General features: G+C 33.4%; 1 protein-coding gene across 2 annotated transcripts in view; it reads right to left on the bottom strand.

Annotated features, from left to right (window-relative positions):
* rabgap1 (RAB GTPase activating protein 1) overlaps positions 1 to 3,984 on the bottom strand; it is a 149,972-nt gene extending 145,988 nt beyond the window's left edge. For both annotated transcript variants that reach the window (XM_073914455.1, XM_073914456.1), the window contains exon 1: positions 3,901 to 3,984. The gene's annotated coding sequence lies outside the window, so the exon portion shown is untranslated. The remainder of the gene's footprint in view (positions 1 to 3,900) is intronic.
* Between the last annotated feature and the right edge of the window lie 12,580 nt (positions 3,985 to 16,564).

The raw sequence follows: 16,564 nt of genomic DNA, 5'->3' as shown, positions 1-16,564 counted from the left end.
ATGGATGGATATTTTATTGAATGTTCAATATGGAGAGGATGACTTTCTCTTTAATACTACAAATGAACAAATACATGCAATATTGGGAGTAATGGATTGTGCTTATGCTTTTACACAGTTTAAATTATTATTGTTTTTTTTAATTAATTAGTATTTGCACTTTTTTCTTAACATTTTTCTTCCTTTAAAAAAAGAAATAAAAATAAAAGTCAAATTTTAAAAAATCAGATTTATTACAATGTAAAGTTATTTTTAATTTAAACCAAACTTCAAAATCTTCAAATCAAATAAATACTGCTTGGATGAAAATTTTGCTAAATATTTTTACAAAAAACTAAAAAAAAAATAATAATAATAATAATAATAATAACAACTATTATTATTATTATTATCATTATTATTATATTCCTACTTAAAACTGTATTTTAAATAAATTATGAATAATTTTAATATATATTTTTTTAAGTTTATGTTGTGTTGCTCACTTTATAATGAATGTCTTGAAAACAAGTTAATTTCGACAGCAATTAAAAGCTTACTGTATGTCACATCACTTGTCAGGAAAAAAAAGTTACCACCCAGGTTTAAACCATAAGGTGTGGCTGGAGGCTCTTTGTACCAACCAGACAAACAGACGGTTCCTCCAAAGACAACAAGACTGCTGTTATGCAATCTGAAATCAAGTTAGCAACATTAATCTGCACTAATGAGAGCTGAACTCAGTAAACATGTCCGCTTCGGGGTGAAAGAATGATGTTCTGCTACAGTTAGTCTAGTTAGCATTGTTTATCATCTTAACTGTAACATTTTAAAAATCACACAAACGATATATAGTTAAGAATAAGTTTTAGACCATTTCCTTTCTATTCAATATGTACTGAAAAACACTTAAACACTTAACAATAAATCCAAAATTGGGCTGCACGATAAATTTAACAACTGTGATTAAGCTAAATCTGGATGCATATCTTCTCAGGGAAAGAACAGTTCTGTGATCAGTAGTAAATCTCCATCTGAAGGCCAGTCAACTTAAAAAAAAAAAAAAGCTTTGCAGCAAGTTGCCTTAGAGTTGAGTCAACTTTTTTACAGTGTAATTTTGTGACTGTTAGGGCCATTACACACCAAGCCGATGGTCGGCCGTTAGGCTTTTTTGGTCAGTGTTGGTTCATTTAGTTCAGGGTAGGGTTGTCACGATACTGGAATTCGGTACGAGTCAATTGTGAAGTTTTAAAAACGTCAAATACCCACTAACATTTGAGAGCATCTGAGTACATTTATAAACAGTGCTGATTTGCCGTTGTGTTCACATGCTCAACAGAAATGACTGTGATTGGCCATGAAGGTCATTAGTTCACCAAACTCACCTTTGTTTACTGAGTGCAACCACAGATACAGGGACACTATAGCATTTCAAAGTCACTTCAATCAGCTGGTTTGTCTATAAGCTGATATACGAGCGACTCGCTGATGAATCGTGGTTTTAAAACACTACACCACAATGGCAAATAAGGGCTACTTAGGAACGTGCTCAGTATTGCTCAAATGTTAGCAGGAAATAAACGTTTTTATAACTTCAGTATCGATTGGTTATGAAATCCAGTATCGTGACAACCCTACCCTAAACTAAAAGGACCAACACTAACAAACAAAGCCTAACGGCCGACCATCGACTTGGTGTGTCCTAGTACTAACGGTCACACAACTACACTGTAAAAAAGTTGACACAACTCAAAACTGTAAGGCAACTTGTTGACTCAAGTTTTAGCCCAAGTACTGCCTTTGACTCGATATAAATTAAGTAAACTGTCTATGATGATATATGGTTTACCTTATTTCTTATCTTTTTTCTGATAAAGTATATAATAATGCAATGCATTTGTCACTCCTTAGAATTTAGGTCCCTTTAAGGCAAGTGATTTCAAAGTCTGTGTGAACTAAAAGTTGACCTATTTTGGCATTTTAATGAGCTGAAAAATAATACTTAATAGATTTATACTTGAGTGTATGTCAGTGTGCTAAGTGTCTATGCACAGTCCTGTACCATGCGCTGAACACTAACACACACCTCTCCAAAAATTAACTACATGTCGCAACAACACAAGATGAGATCTGTGATTGGTCGACTGAATAACAACACAGTTCCAGAGCATTTCAGCATTTTTGTTTTAGGCATTTCACTAAAAGGACCTGTTTTCAACATCGATCAGCTCCAACTCATGACATGACCTGCTCAGCTTGTTTCCACTATTTACAGTGACCTAAAATCACAACAGTCAAAAAAACAACAGAAACTCAACAAAGGGGAACACAGAAACCCCACCTCAAACTAGTGTTTCGTTGGTGAGCAATGCAGACAGACCACAGAAGTATAAAAGCTCACAATGAAATCAGCTTTGACACAGAAGAATAAATAGCAGTGGTGTAGATATGCTCTTGACATTGGTGGGGACATACATCCCTATAGCGCATGCATAGAACAGCACAGATTCTCTTTCATGCTTTTAAAAACATTTATAAACTTTTCAACACTTAATAACTCAAATAACAATTAATGAAACGCGTCGCATGCAGCAAAAGTCAATATACATGATTTGACTGCAATCTGGCTTTGGGGAAGTATGAATGTAGAGAAATTTAAAGGGGCATGTGATGCAATTTAACCGTTTTATCCTGATTTTTTTTTTTTTTTAAACCATGAAAGACAAAATCAAAACTGAATTTTGATTTTAATTGCACAACCTTGGTTAATAATATTGTTATGGTGGACTCTAAACGAACTTAACTTTAAAATCTCGACTCTTTGAAAAGTTGCTACTTATGTCCACGTCTTGTACAGTGAAGGAGGACTGGAAAAATTCCGTTTTGGCACTCCTCACGTTCAAATGTAATTACAGCTGTCATTAACAGCATAAATAGGCCCAGCCAATCATTGTCCTTATGTGTTTTGTCGTTTACTGTTTCAAAATATCTCTCAACATAAAATATATTGTGTTCAAAGGAGAAAAAAGTTTTAGTTTTTTTACCCAGATATTTAAAAAGAACATATTTTAGAGCAGTAATCACAATACCGTAAACTGTGACATTTTATCTAAGGTTATCATACCGTCAGAATCTTATACCGGCCCATGCCTAGTGGGGACACATCCCCTCCATCCATGCCAAATCTATACTCTTGATATATAGTGTGGTTAAGATGCTCTGCCCAAGCTGTCAATCTGACGTCATTAGAATTTGAATGCCACTCCAGAGCAGAAGGAAATTTTCAAAATCGATTTAAAATTAGGTTTTAAATCATTTTTTTCAGTGGATTGATTTGAACACGTTACATTCGAACTTCAGTAACAGCACTGTGATCAAATAAAAATTAATTTAGTCTATTTTGATTTCAAGCACACTTTAAAATCTAAAACAAATACTCCACCACTGGCTACTACAGTCAAGCACATGCCAGCGCAAACACATTCAGGTAAATTCAAAACAATATAAATAACTTACAAAACCAAATAATGCAGTTATGTTTGCATGTAATGCAAATTATGCATTTCTACAATGAGACGAACAAACCATCTAATTACATCTAACAAAAGGCTTAAAAAGCAAGGCACAGACAACGTCCTTGATTTTTCTACATTTCGTCGACAAAAACAGAATATGTCACATAAACAGGTTTATGTTTGCTGTGCAGACAACATATCTTTGCAGGTTTTGAGTCATGCAGTGAAGCAGATTTCAGCACACGGCCTTTAACGGGCTAATACACTGTAGCATGCTAGCATCAAATCCAAATCTGCATATATTGTGTGTTACATTCCCCTTAAAATGACATAAATATTAAATAACGCAAATGACGAGTAGAATAAATAAAAGCACGGCCGTATGCATCGCTGCCACTCATCCTACCTGTTTCTACAGAAGCTTTTTATTCCAGATAGGCTTGACATAACAGCGCTGAACATTAGCCAGCAACAGTGCTGCTGTAAACACAAACCAAACCCCGCTCGAACCGCGCATGCGCAGCCGCACTCTTCGGAAATGTTCGGAATGCAATCGAATGCTAGCCTACTGCTTTATGCGCAGTATGTACTGTATTGTGCAAACACATTTTTAAGATAGTATACCACTCAAGAACAATGGTATTCAAACAATGGTGGTGTGTGTTGTTGTCAGACTAAATCATTATGGTGCAAGTTTACCTAAGTAGCGTCTGCTTATTGTTTAGAAAATAAGCATTCATTAATAAAATAATAATAAAAAAAGATTATAATATAATTAAGTAGTAAGTGGAAAAAAAAGAAATAAGAAGTTATTTTAAAAAAAGCAGAGGAGTTGTGAAAGTTGCATTGTGGGGTACAGGTTGTTTTCAGCACATCTGCATCGTTATACTTTATATACTCTATAAATACAGCAGAAATAAAGACATAGAAATGCTTTTTTGAACATAGCTCAAAATTCAGCAACAGATGCATAACTACAGGGGTATTTTGGGAGAACTTCCATTTTTAACCATAGAGGTTTTAATACACCGAATAAAGGGAAAAACACATCTGATTGAAAAGCTTGTGAAATAATATTGTTTATTATTTAGAATATAATTATATTTATAATTTTATTAGTGAATACAATATTACCCACTGGTGACCAACTCACACCTGCAGCTTCTCTGTGATGGACGTCCTGCGTCCTCCAGCCTCCAGTGCATAGACTGCAGCACTGCACAAGGAGTTTAGCCAGAGGAGAAATGGTCTTGCCCAGCTGTTTCTCACAAGTTTTTTTTTTACTTCACTTTTGTCAATTAATAAAGGTTTTTCCTCGCCCTGTCACCACTGGCTTGCTTGGTTTGTAATTAACAAACTTCAATTGGTGCAAAATGCAGCTGCCAGAGTTCTTACCAGGTCTAGAAAATATGATCATATCGCCCCAATTTTATCCTCCTTACAATGGCTGTCTGTTAAGTTTTTTATTGAATTTAAAATATAGCTTCTTACATATAAAGCTTTAAATAATCTAGTTCCTGTTTATCTAACCAACCTTCTGTCTCGCTACAATCCAACTTGCTCTTTAAGATCTCAAAACTCAGGGCTTCTGGTAGCACCAAGATTAGCAAAGTCGATTAACGGAGGTAGTGCCTTCTCATTTATGGCTCCTACACTCTGGAATAGCCTTCCTGATAACTTCCAAGGCTCAGACACACTAGATTAAAGACCTATCTGTTTAGTAAAGCATACACTCAATGCATCACTTAGCGGGTTTCTACACAGCTTTCTGCATCTTGTTTATATAAACTATAAACAGCAGCTACGCTAATTATTCTCTTTAGTCTCTATTTTCACCTGGGGATACTTTTCCTGAGGCCCTCAGACTATGCTGAGTTACTGATTTGATCCAAGACCAGCGACGAGATGATCCCAAGGTTTCCATATCCTGGACCAGGCCGTATCCTGAGCAGCTGCTGTGGTCATAGAGGAGAGGAGAGCATGAGACTTATTCCTGTGACGCTCCAGGGACAGACGAGTCTTCGCTGAGGCCCAGCTTTCGGCCTCCGGTGCTGAGACTGCAGTTCTGCACCAGACGTTTGGCCAGCGGAGAAATTGAAATGATAGTGCCCAACTGAGTCTGGTTTCTCTCAAGGTTTTTTTTCTTCACTTTCGCCAATTGGTGAAGTTTTTTTCCTCTCCGCTGTCGCCTCTAGCCTTGATGGTTTGGGATCGGTAGATCTACACACCAATGGATTTGCTCTTCAGTGTTTAGGCCCCCAGTAGTGATTATTAAACCACACTGAACTGAGCTGAACTGAACCTAAACACTAAATATTGAACTACACTGTTCCAAGTTACTATGACCTTTTAAGTAAAGCGGCTTTGACACAATCTACATTGTAAAAGTGCTATACAAATAAAGGTGAATTGAATTAAATTGAACTTGTGGAGCTGCGCATCAATGGATTTGCTCTTCAGTGTTTGGACTTTTAGCAGTGAAAACTAGAACCTAAAGTTCGTTGACGAACTTTGATGTTGGCTTGAGAAAGCCAACGTGACTGCGCCGGGGACTCAAAGGCAGTTGGCAGGAAGCACAGCGGTTGATAAGTGGTTGCTAGGCGGTTGCTAAGGTGTTGCTAAGGCATTCCTAGGTAGTTGCTAGCGTGTTCTGAGTGGTTTCTAGGCTGTTGCTAGATGTTGCTACATTTAGTTAATTTGTCTTTTATTTAATCAGTCTTATAATTTTTGCAGTTAATATAGAGTACAGTCAATTTACAGTAATTTGCAGCGTTATATATATAGTTATAGTTATATAGTTATATATACAGTTTACAGGAAGAAAATCGCATTAAATACAATATTAGGCCGTCTTCATCACGTGGTTAATTCTGACCAATGACGTTGTTCCACCCCACTGGCCACTAACACAATGTTATAATCGTAATATTTAATTGTCATCACCTGGGTGATTGTTTTTTTTTTTGGTACAGCATAGGCCAAAAGCTTGGCTTTCATTGTCATTATCACAAGTGAGGAGAAGGCTTTTTTGCGGCACAGAATATTGTTTTGAAAGAAATATCTGAAGTAAACTTATGTTTTTGCCAACATAAAAGGGGGATTAAGAAATAATCCTTATAACCCTAACCATAAATGTGTGTATGTGTTATATATGTATATATGTATATATGTATGTATATATATACATACATATATACAGTTGAAGTCAGAATTATTAACCCCCTTTTGATTTTTTTTTCCTTTTTTAAATATTTCCCAAATTATGTTTAACAGAGCAAGGAAATTTTCACAGTATGTCTGATAATATTTTTTCTTCTTGAGAAAGTCTTACTTGTTTTATTTCGGCTAGAATAAAAGCAGTTATTAATTAAATAATAAGTTAATAATTAATAATTATTTAAAAACCATTTTTGGGACACAATTATTATCCCCTTTAAGTAATTTTTTTTTTTTTGATAATCTACAGAACAAACCATCATTATACAATAACTTGCCTGATTACCCTAACCTGCCTAGTTCACCTTATTAACCTAGTTAAGCCTTTAAATGTCACTTTAAGCTGTATAGAAGTGTCTTGAAAAATATCAAGTCAAACATTATTTAATGTCATCATGGCAAAGATAAAATAAATCAGTAATTAGAAATAGGTTTTTAAAACTATTATGCTTAGAAATGTGCTTAAACAATCTTCCCTCCATTAAACAGAAATTGGGAAAAAAATAAACAGGGGAGCTAATAATTCAGGGGGGCTAATAATTCTGACATCAACTGTATATATATATATATATATATATATATATATATATATATATATATATATATATATATATACATACATATATATATATATACATATATATATATATATATATATATATATATATATATATATATATATATATATATATATACATATATATATATACATATATATATATATATATATATATATATATATATATATATATATATATATATATATATATATATACACTTTATTTTCACTGTTTGTAAATAATTGTTCTTAACATTTTTGCTTTAAAACATTATAATACTGTTTGGATTTATTTTTGCACAATAAATAAAATGTGATTTAAAAAGTGCAAACATTGTCTTTGTTAGAATTTACACGTGATTACAACGGTATAAAGACGTTCAGGTCCGACCGGACCGAATGGAAAGAAATTGTAGGTTTTGAAGATGGATTATTAGTTTTGTGGCAAGGACATAGCTGTTTTTAGAGGGTTAAAATACAGATTAAAAATAAAGTTAGAATGATTTTATATTAAATGTGTTTATTGTATAATATACGTGAATGTTCGCATGGCTTTCATTTTCATTATCACAAGTAGAGGAGAAGGCTTTTTCACGGCACAGAATATTCTGTTTTGAAAGAAATATCCGAAGTAAAGTTATGTTTCTGCCAACATCAGAGGCATGTATTTAAAACTCACAGGGTAGCAGACAGAAATGCATGCGGGTCGATTCCGACGCGGATGATTCTGCATCCAGATCAGTTTTATTACGCTTTATGGAGTTCACCGCGAGCATAATAAGAATGACTGATGACCAGAATTAAGTTCAATCTTACCTCGATTTTGATCACAGATCTCTCTGCCTCTTAAAGGAACACTAAATAGAGTTGTATCACTTGGATTTGTGTATTTTCGCTGAGAAATTTTAATGTAAACAGCTTCAAATGTTGTAACAAGCACGTCTGAAATGAGCCGAACTTTCTGTAGAGCAAAAACAGTCAGCCCGGATATCTCCGCCTCTTAAAGGGAAAGTGCCTCTTTAAGGTGCAAAGGTAAAAAAAATAGTCTTCTGGCGCCATCTCGTGGACACTCTGACAAGCTTTAGGTTTGAAATTAACAAATTTAATAAAAAAAAAATATTTATAGGAAAACTGTTATTTATAATTACACCAAATAAATATGATAATTATCTTCAATTTAAAGCACATATTTTGGCCAAATTTGAGGATTGTATACTTTTTTATATGCCCCAAATACTCGATTGTAATATTTACAATTTTTTAATTCAAAAAATTTTTAATTCAAAAACTACAAATCTTATCGGCATGAGGACATACAGCAACCATCTCATGGGCAGTAGACAGCTTTTGACCAAATTTGGGGCTTGTAGCATCTAAGCCCTGGGAGGAGAAGCGATTGCTTTTTTTTGGTCAGAAGCCGGAATAATAATAATAATAAGAACTAGAACCTAAAGTTCGTTGACGAACTTTGATGTTGGCTTGAGAAAGCCAACGTGACTGCGCCGGGGACTCAAAGGCAGTTGGCAGGAAGCACAGCGGTTGAGAAGTGGTTGCTAGGCGGTTGCTAAGATGTTGCTAAGGCATTCCTAGGTAGTTGCTAGGGTGTTCTGAGTGGTTTCTAGGCTGTTGCTAGGGTCCACTGGACTGTTAATCGGAAGGCCTCATTTACATTTTTGATCAAATCGAGAGAGAGAGAGAGAGAGAGAGAGAGAACTGATTTGTTCAGGTTGTTTAATGCAGATCACTATAGTATAGTTAGTATTTATAGTATATATTATAATCTGAACAAAATTACATTATAATAAATATCATATAAAGAAAAATATTAAATTAAAATACTAATGAAACAATAGCACATGCATTTAGTTAATTTGTCTTTTATTTAATCAGTCTTATCAGTTTTGCAGTTAATATAGAGTACAGTCAATTTACAGTAATTTGCAGCGTTATATATATAGTTATAGTTATATAGTTATATATACAGTTTACAGGAAGAAAATTGCATTAAATACAATATTAGGCCATCTTCATCACGTGGTTAATTCTGACCAATGACGTTGTTTCACCCCACTGGCCACTAACACAATGTTATAATCGTAATATTTAATTGTCATCACCTGGGTGATTTTATTTTTTTTGGTACAGCATAGGCCAAAAGCTTGGCTTTCATTGTCATTATCACAAGTGAGGAGAAGGCTTTTTTGCGGTACAGAATATTCTGTTTTGAAAGAAATATCTGAAGTAAACTTATGTTTTTGCCAACATAAAAGGGGGATAAAAAATAATCCTTATAACCCTAACCATAAATGTGTGTGTGTGTATGTATATATATATATATATATATATATATATATATATATATATATATATATATATATATATATATATATATATATATATATATATTTATATATATATATATACACTGTTGAAGTCAGAATTATTAACCCCCAGTTGATTTTTTTTCCCTTTTTTAAATATTGCCCAAATGGTGTTTAACAGAGCAAGGAAATTTTCACAGTATGTCTGATAATATTTTTCTTCTTGAGAAAGTCTTATTTGTTTTATTTCGGCTAGAATAAAAGCAGTTATTAATTATTTAAAAACCATTTTTGGGACACAATTATTATCCCCTTTAAGATATTTTTTTTTTGATAATCTACAGAACAAACCATCGTTATAAAATAACTTGCCTAATTACCCTAACCTGCCTAGTTACCCTTATTAACCTAGTTAAGGCTTTAAATGTGACTTTAAGCTGTATAGAAGTGTCTTGAAAAATATCAAGTCAAACATTATTTAATGTCATCATGGCAAAGATAAAATAAATCAGTAATTAGAAATAGGTTTTTAAAACTATTATGCTTAGAAATGTGCTGAAACAATCTTCCCTCCATTAAACAGAAATTGGGGAAAAAATAAACAGGGGAGCTAATAATTCTGACATCAACTGTATGAATATATATATATATATATATATATATATATATATATATATATATATATATATATATATATATACAGGGCTCGAAATTAACTTTTTTACTTGGTAGCACCGGTGCTCCCAACTTCAAATATTCAGGGGCACCAAAATAAATTTAGGAGCACCAGAAAAAATTTAGGAGCACCCACCAAAAATGAATGAGCACCGCTGCAAATTGCTTTTCAAGGGATTTATTGTATTTTAAAACAACATCAATAGGACTGACAAAAACCAGAAACAACTATCTAACTAATGCTGCGAAGACATTGATATTTGTGTGCAATAATTCTAAAATGAATGTCTAATAATTAGGCCATAGAATATTAGTGATGATGAAAATCACAATAATAGTAACAATGAATTCCATTTCACATTATGATACTGCCTTGAATGTGCATGAATGTAGGTTATCTGCTATAAAAAGTCTGTTACTTTATATAAAATAATTGTATAGTTTGCATCAAACAAAAATGAAGCATTGCAGTAAGAAATATGGATTTTGTACTGCTGTTTTTATATGCATGTAAATTTAATAAATAATATTTCTGCTACAAAACAAACAAAAGATTATAATAAATAATTCAATTCAATGATGAAAGCTGCAAAGCAGTCATCAGTAAATAAATAAAACAATAATATACACCTCAAAAAAGAATAGACAAAAGAAAGAAAGTAAAGTCTCACTTCTATCACTCTTTAAAAGTTTTGGTTTCAGTTTGTGTCAATTTAAAGGTTCAGTCTGAGATGATCTTCATTTTTCTGTGTTTGTGGAAAAGCTGGCGAGTCAGCCGACCCAATTTATGAGCAGGCAGAGCAGGATTATTGCACTAACCATCGGCGCAATACTGGTCTTTGTTATGAGCCGCAGTTTCAGTGATCTCAGCTGGTGGATCATTATTCACCACGTGACGTGTCACGATCTCTCTCATCTACACCTCAATTTTAGGTGGGGTTTGCAAACCTGTGTGCTTTAAGTTTTTACTCTTCAGCCGTTTGCATTTCCCGTGGTCATAAAAGCTCCTTCCCTGTCATCTGACAGCGGAATACCTTGAGTGATTGACAGCTAATATGAACCAATATAGCGGCAGGGAAGAGCGATTCAGCACGTTTTTACAAAAAATCAAAACAGGTCGCACTACAACCATTATCAGCAGTTGCACTAATGCGCCCAAATATGTTATGAGGTCGCATAGATTAATTTTCAGGCGCATATGCGACCAAAATGGTCGCAATTTCAGCTTCAAATGTTGTAACAAGCACGTCTGAAATGAGCCCGAATTTCTGTAGATTCAAAACAGTCAGTCTGGATATCCCCGCCTCTTAAAGGGCCAGTACTAAATTACAAAGGGCTCAAAAATAGTCTTCTGGCGCCATCTCGTGGACACTCTGACACGCTTTGAGTCTGAATTTTACAAATTTATTATAAAAAAAATATTTATAGGAAAACTGTTATTTATAATTACACCAAATAAATATGATAATTATCTGTAATTTCAAACACATCTTTTGGCCAAATTTGAGGATTGTATACTTTTTTATATGCCCCAAATACTCGATACAATTTTTTAATAAAAAAATTTTTAATTCAAAAACTACAAATCTTATCGGCATGAGGACATACAGCAACCATCTCATGAGCAAAAGACAGCTTCTGACCAAATTTGGGGCTTGTAGCATCTAAGCCCTGGGAGGAGAAGCGATTGCTTTTTTTTGGTCAGAAGCCGGAATAATAATAATAATAAGAATAAGTTTAAGTAGCATTACAGTATGTTGGCTTTCTCAAGCCAACATAATAATAAGAACTAGAACCTAAAGTTCGTAGACAAACTTTGATGTTGGCTTGAGAAAGCCAACGTGACTGCGCCGGGGACTCAAAGGCAGTTGGCAGGAAGCACAGCGGTTGAGAAGTGGTTGCTAGGCGGTTGCTAAGATGTTGCTAAGGCATTCCTAGGTAGTTGCTAGGGTGTTCTGAGTGGTTTCTAGGCTGTTGCTAGGGTCCACTGGACTGTTATTCGGAAGGCCTCATTTACATTTTTGATCAAATCGAGAGAGAGAGAGAGAGAGAGAGAGAGAGAGAGAGAGAGAGAGAGAGAGAGAGAGAGAGAGAGAGAGGACTGATTTGTTCAGGTTGTTTAATGCAGATCACTATAGTATAGTTAGTATTTATAGTATATATTATAATCTGAACAAAATTACATTATAATAAATATCATATGAAGAAAAATATTACATTAAAATACTAATGAAACAATAGCACATGCATTTAGTTAATTTGTCTTTTATTTAATCAGTCTTATAATTTTTGCAGTTAATATAGAGCACAGTCAATTTACAGTAATTTGCAGCATTATATATATAGTTATAGTTATATAGTTATATACAGTTTACAGGAAGAAAATCGCATTAAATACAATATTATAGGACGTCTTCATCACGTGGTTAATTCAGACCAATGACGTTGTTCCACCCCACTGGCCACTAACACAATGTTATAATCGTAATATTTAGTTGTCATCACCTGGGTGATTTTTTTTTTTTTTTTTGGTACAGCATAGGCCAAAAGCTTGGCTTTCATTGTCATTATCACAAGTGAGGAGAAGGCTTTTTTGCGGTACAGAATATTCTGTTTTGAAAGAAATATCTGAAGTAAACTTATGTTTTTGCCAACATAAAAGGGGGATTAAGAAATAATCCTTATAACCCTAACCATAAATGTGTGTATGTGTTATATATGTATATATGTATATATGTATGTATATATATATATACATACATATATACAGTTGAAGTCAGAATTATTAACCCCCTTTTGATTTTTTTTCTCCCTTTTTTAAATATTTCCTAAATTTTGTTTAACTGTGCAAGGAAATTTTCACTGTATGTCTGATAATATTTTTTCTTCTTGAGAAAGTCTTATTTGTTTTATTTCGGCTAGAATAAAAGCAGTTATTAATTATTTAAAAACTATTTTTGGGACACAATTATTTGCCCCTTTAAGCAATTTTTTTTGATAGTCTACAGAACAAACCATCGTTATACAATAACTTGCCTAATTACCCTAACCTGCCTAGTTCACCTTATTAACCTAGTTAAGCCTTTAAATGTCACTTTAAGCTGTATAGAAGTGTCTTGAAAAATATCAAGTCAAATATTATTTACTGTCATCATGGCAAAGATAAAATAAAGAAGTTATTAGAAATGAGTTATTAAAACTATTATGCTTAGAAATGTGCTGAAACAATCTTCCCTCCATTAAACAGAAATTGGGGAAAAAATAAACAGGGGAGCTAATAATTCTGACTTCAACTGTATGTATATATATGTATATACACACACTTTATTTTCACTGTTTGTAAATAATTGTTCTTAACATTTTTGCTTTAAAACATTATAATACTGTTTGGATTTTCCCCCCATAATAATAAATATTGAACATTGCAGTGTAAATTGCAATCCAGATGTTACAGAGAGAAATTGATGCAGCAACAGCAGAGCATATTAAGGGGATATAAAAAATCTTCATACATTGTATATTTGTATATATATATATATATATATATATATATATATATATATATATATATATATATATATATATATATATATTCACTATTTTAAAATACATTTTCTTTGCTGTGTGTTTTTATTGGTTATGATGCTGTTTGGATGTTTTATTTTTGCACAATAAATAAAATGTGATTTAAAAAGTGCAAACATTGTCTTTGTTAGAATTTACACGTGATTACAACGGTATAAAGACGTTCAGGTCCGACCGCACCGAATGGAAAGAAATTGTAGGTTTTGAAGATGGATTATTAGTTTTGTGGCAAGGACATAGCTGTTTTAGAGGGTTAAATACAGATGAAAAATAAAGTTAGAATGATTTTATATTCAATATGTTTATTGTATAATATACGTGAATGTTCGCATGGCTTTCATTTTCATTATCACAAGTAGAGGAGTCAGCACGGATATCCCCGCCTCTTAAAGGGAAAGTGCCTCTTAAAGGGCCATTACTAAATTACAAAGGGCTCAAAAATAGTCTTCTGGCGCCATCTCGTGGACACTCTGACACGCTTTGAGTCTGAATTTTACAAATTTAATATAAAAAAAATATTTATAGGAAAACTGTTATTTATAATTACACCAAATAAATATGATAATTATCTGCAATTTAAAACACATCTTTTGGCCAAATTTGAGGATTGTATACTTTTTTTATATGCCCCAAATACTCGATACAATTTTTTAATAAAAATTTTTTTAATTCAAAAACTACAAATCTTATCGGCATGAGGACATACAGCAACCATCTCCTGAGCAAAAGACAGCTTTTGACCAAATTTGGGGCTTGTAGCATCTAAGCCCTGGGAGGAGAAGCGATTGCTTTTTTTTGGTCAGAAGCCGGAATAATAATAATAAGAATAAGTTTAAGTAGCATTACAGTATGTTGGCTTTCTCAAGCCAACATAATTAAACCACACTGAACTGAACTGAACTTTAACTCAAAACTGGACTGACACAATTTTAGTTTTAATGTTAAGCTGCTTTGACACAATCTACATTGTAAAAACACTAAATGAAGATGAATTCTTTGCAAACAATTTATTTGGACTGAATTCAAACAAACTAAATAAGTTGAACATTACTTAATTTAATTAGTTTGTTTAAATTCAGTCCATATAAATTGTTGCAACAGTTTTGCAGAAATAATTTTCTTCAGTGTGTATAGGGTACTTTTAAATGTCTAGATGTTCTATTAAGTGTTTTTTTTTTGTTCTAAATGTAAAATAACATTATTAACTGCAACCTTGTTTGATTAAATTATAAAAAAAAGTGCAAAAACGTGATTATTTCTGAAACAATTTCTCACAAAATGTTTTTTGAATTGGGTGAGCTAAAATTGTCCGTAGTGTATGTGTGTGAATGAGTGTGTAAGGGTGTTTCCCAGTAATGGGTTGTAGCTAGAAGGGCATCCACTGCGTAAAACATATGCTGGATAAGTTGGCAATTCATTCCGCTGTGGTGAACCCAGATTAACAAAGGTACAAAGCCGAGAAAAAAATTAATGAATTAATTAATTTAAAAGTAAATTTTCACCTTGTTTCCTTTCAACCCCTCCCAGGTTGTGATTATCTGCCAAATGTTGTTTACACAATACTGTAAACTTTTTAATTTTCATAATCAACCAGATTTAACTGAAATTCAGATGTCTTTTATCATTACTGTACATACAAAATACATAATTTATATTAAAAAAAATTGGTTAAAGGATTAGTTCACACAAAAAATAAAGCGATGTCATCAATACCCTCATTTCAATTCCGAGACATTTATTCATTTTCAAAATACAAAATCAAAGATATTTTAGATAAAATCTGGGAGCTCTCTCATCCTCTATACACAGCAATGATCCCGACTATAGTTCAAAGCAAAATCCCATAGACATCCTCAAAACACCTTCAGTGGTTCAATTGGAATATAATTTGAGCATTATCAACTATTCTACAGATTCTTCACCTCAGTGTCAGTATATTGCGCACATTTCATGAGAATGCTATAATCTTAATGCATGTCCCTTCTCAGTCATGTATACCTTGAATGCAGGTGTGCTTCATTTCAGCAGTGGAAGTCATGTACGGCCATTCAGGGTATACATCAGTACACAGTGCTCTTGAACATGCGCACTATATACTGACACAGAGAAGAAAAGGTTGAATAAGTTATTAATGTTGTTGAGTGTACCCTAAAGTATTCATTCATTCATTCATTTTCTTTTCGGATTAATCCCTTTATTAATCTGAGGGTCGCCACAGCAGAATGAACCACCAGCTTAACCAACTTATGTTTTACGATGCCCTTCTAGCTGCAACCCATCCCTGGGAAACATCCATAAGCACACTTATTCACACACTACACGCCTTCCCAATTTACCTATAACACATGTCTTTGGACTAGTGGGCGAAACCGGAGCACCTGGAGGAAACCCACACCGACACAGGGAGAACATGCAAACTCCACAGAAAAATGCCAACTGACCCAGCCGAGGCTCAAACCAGCGACCTTCTTGCTGTCCACTGTGCCATTGTGACAAGTATCTTACAGCTTGATTATATTCCGATTGATCTACTGAAAGCATATGGTCTGTTTAAAAGGCACCTATTATGCAGAAATCACATTTTAAGGTCTTCAAAGTAAGTAAAATGCAGCAAAGTAGTCCACAGCCACGTTATACCACAGTGCACCAGCAGATGTCATGCTTATTCACAAAAAAATTGCATCCTCAGGATAAAAAGAGTCTGAACACTCAAG

This window comes from Danio rerio, chromosome 10 (assembly GCF_049306965.1).
Source record: "Danio rerio strain Tuebingen ecotype United States chromosome 10, GRCz12tu, whole genome shotgun sequence".
Taxonomy (NCBI): domain Eukaryota; kingdom Metazoa; phylum Chordata; class Actinopteri; order Cypriniformes; family Danionidae; genus Danio; species Danio rerio.
This window is presented reverse-complemented; position numbering and strand designations above follow the sequence as displayed.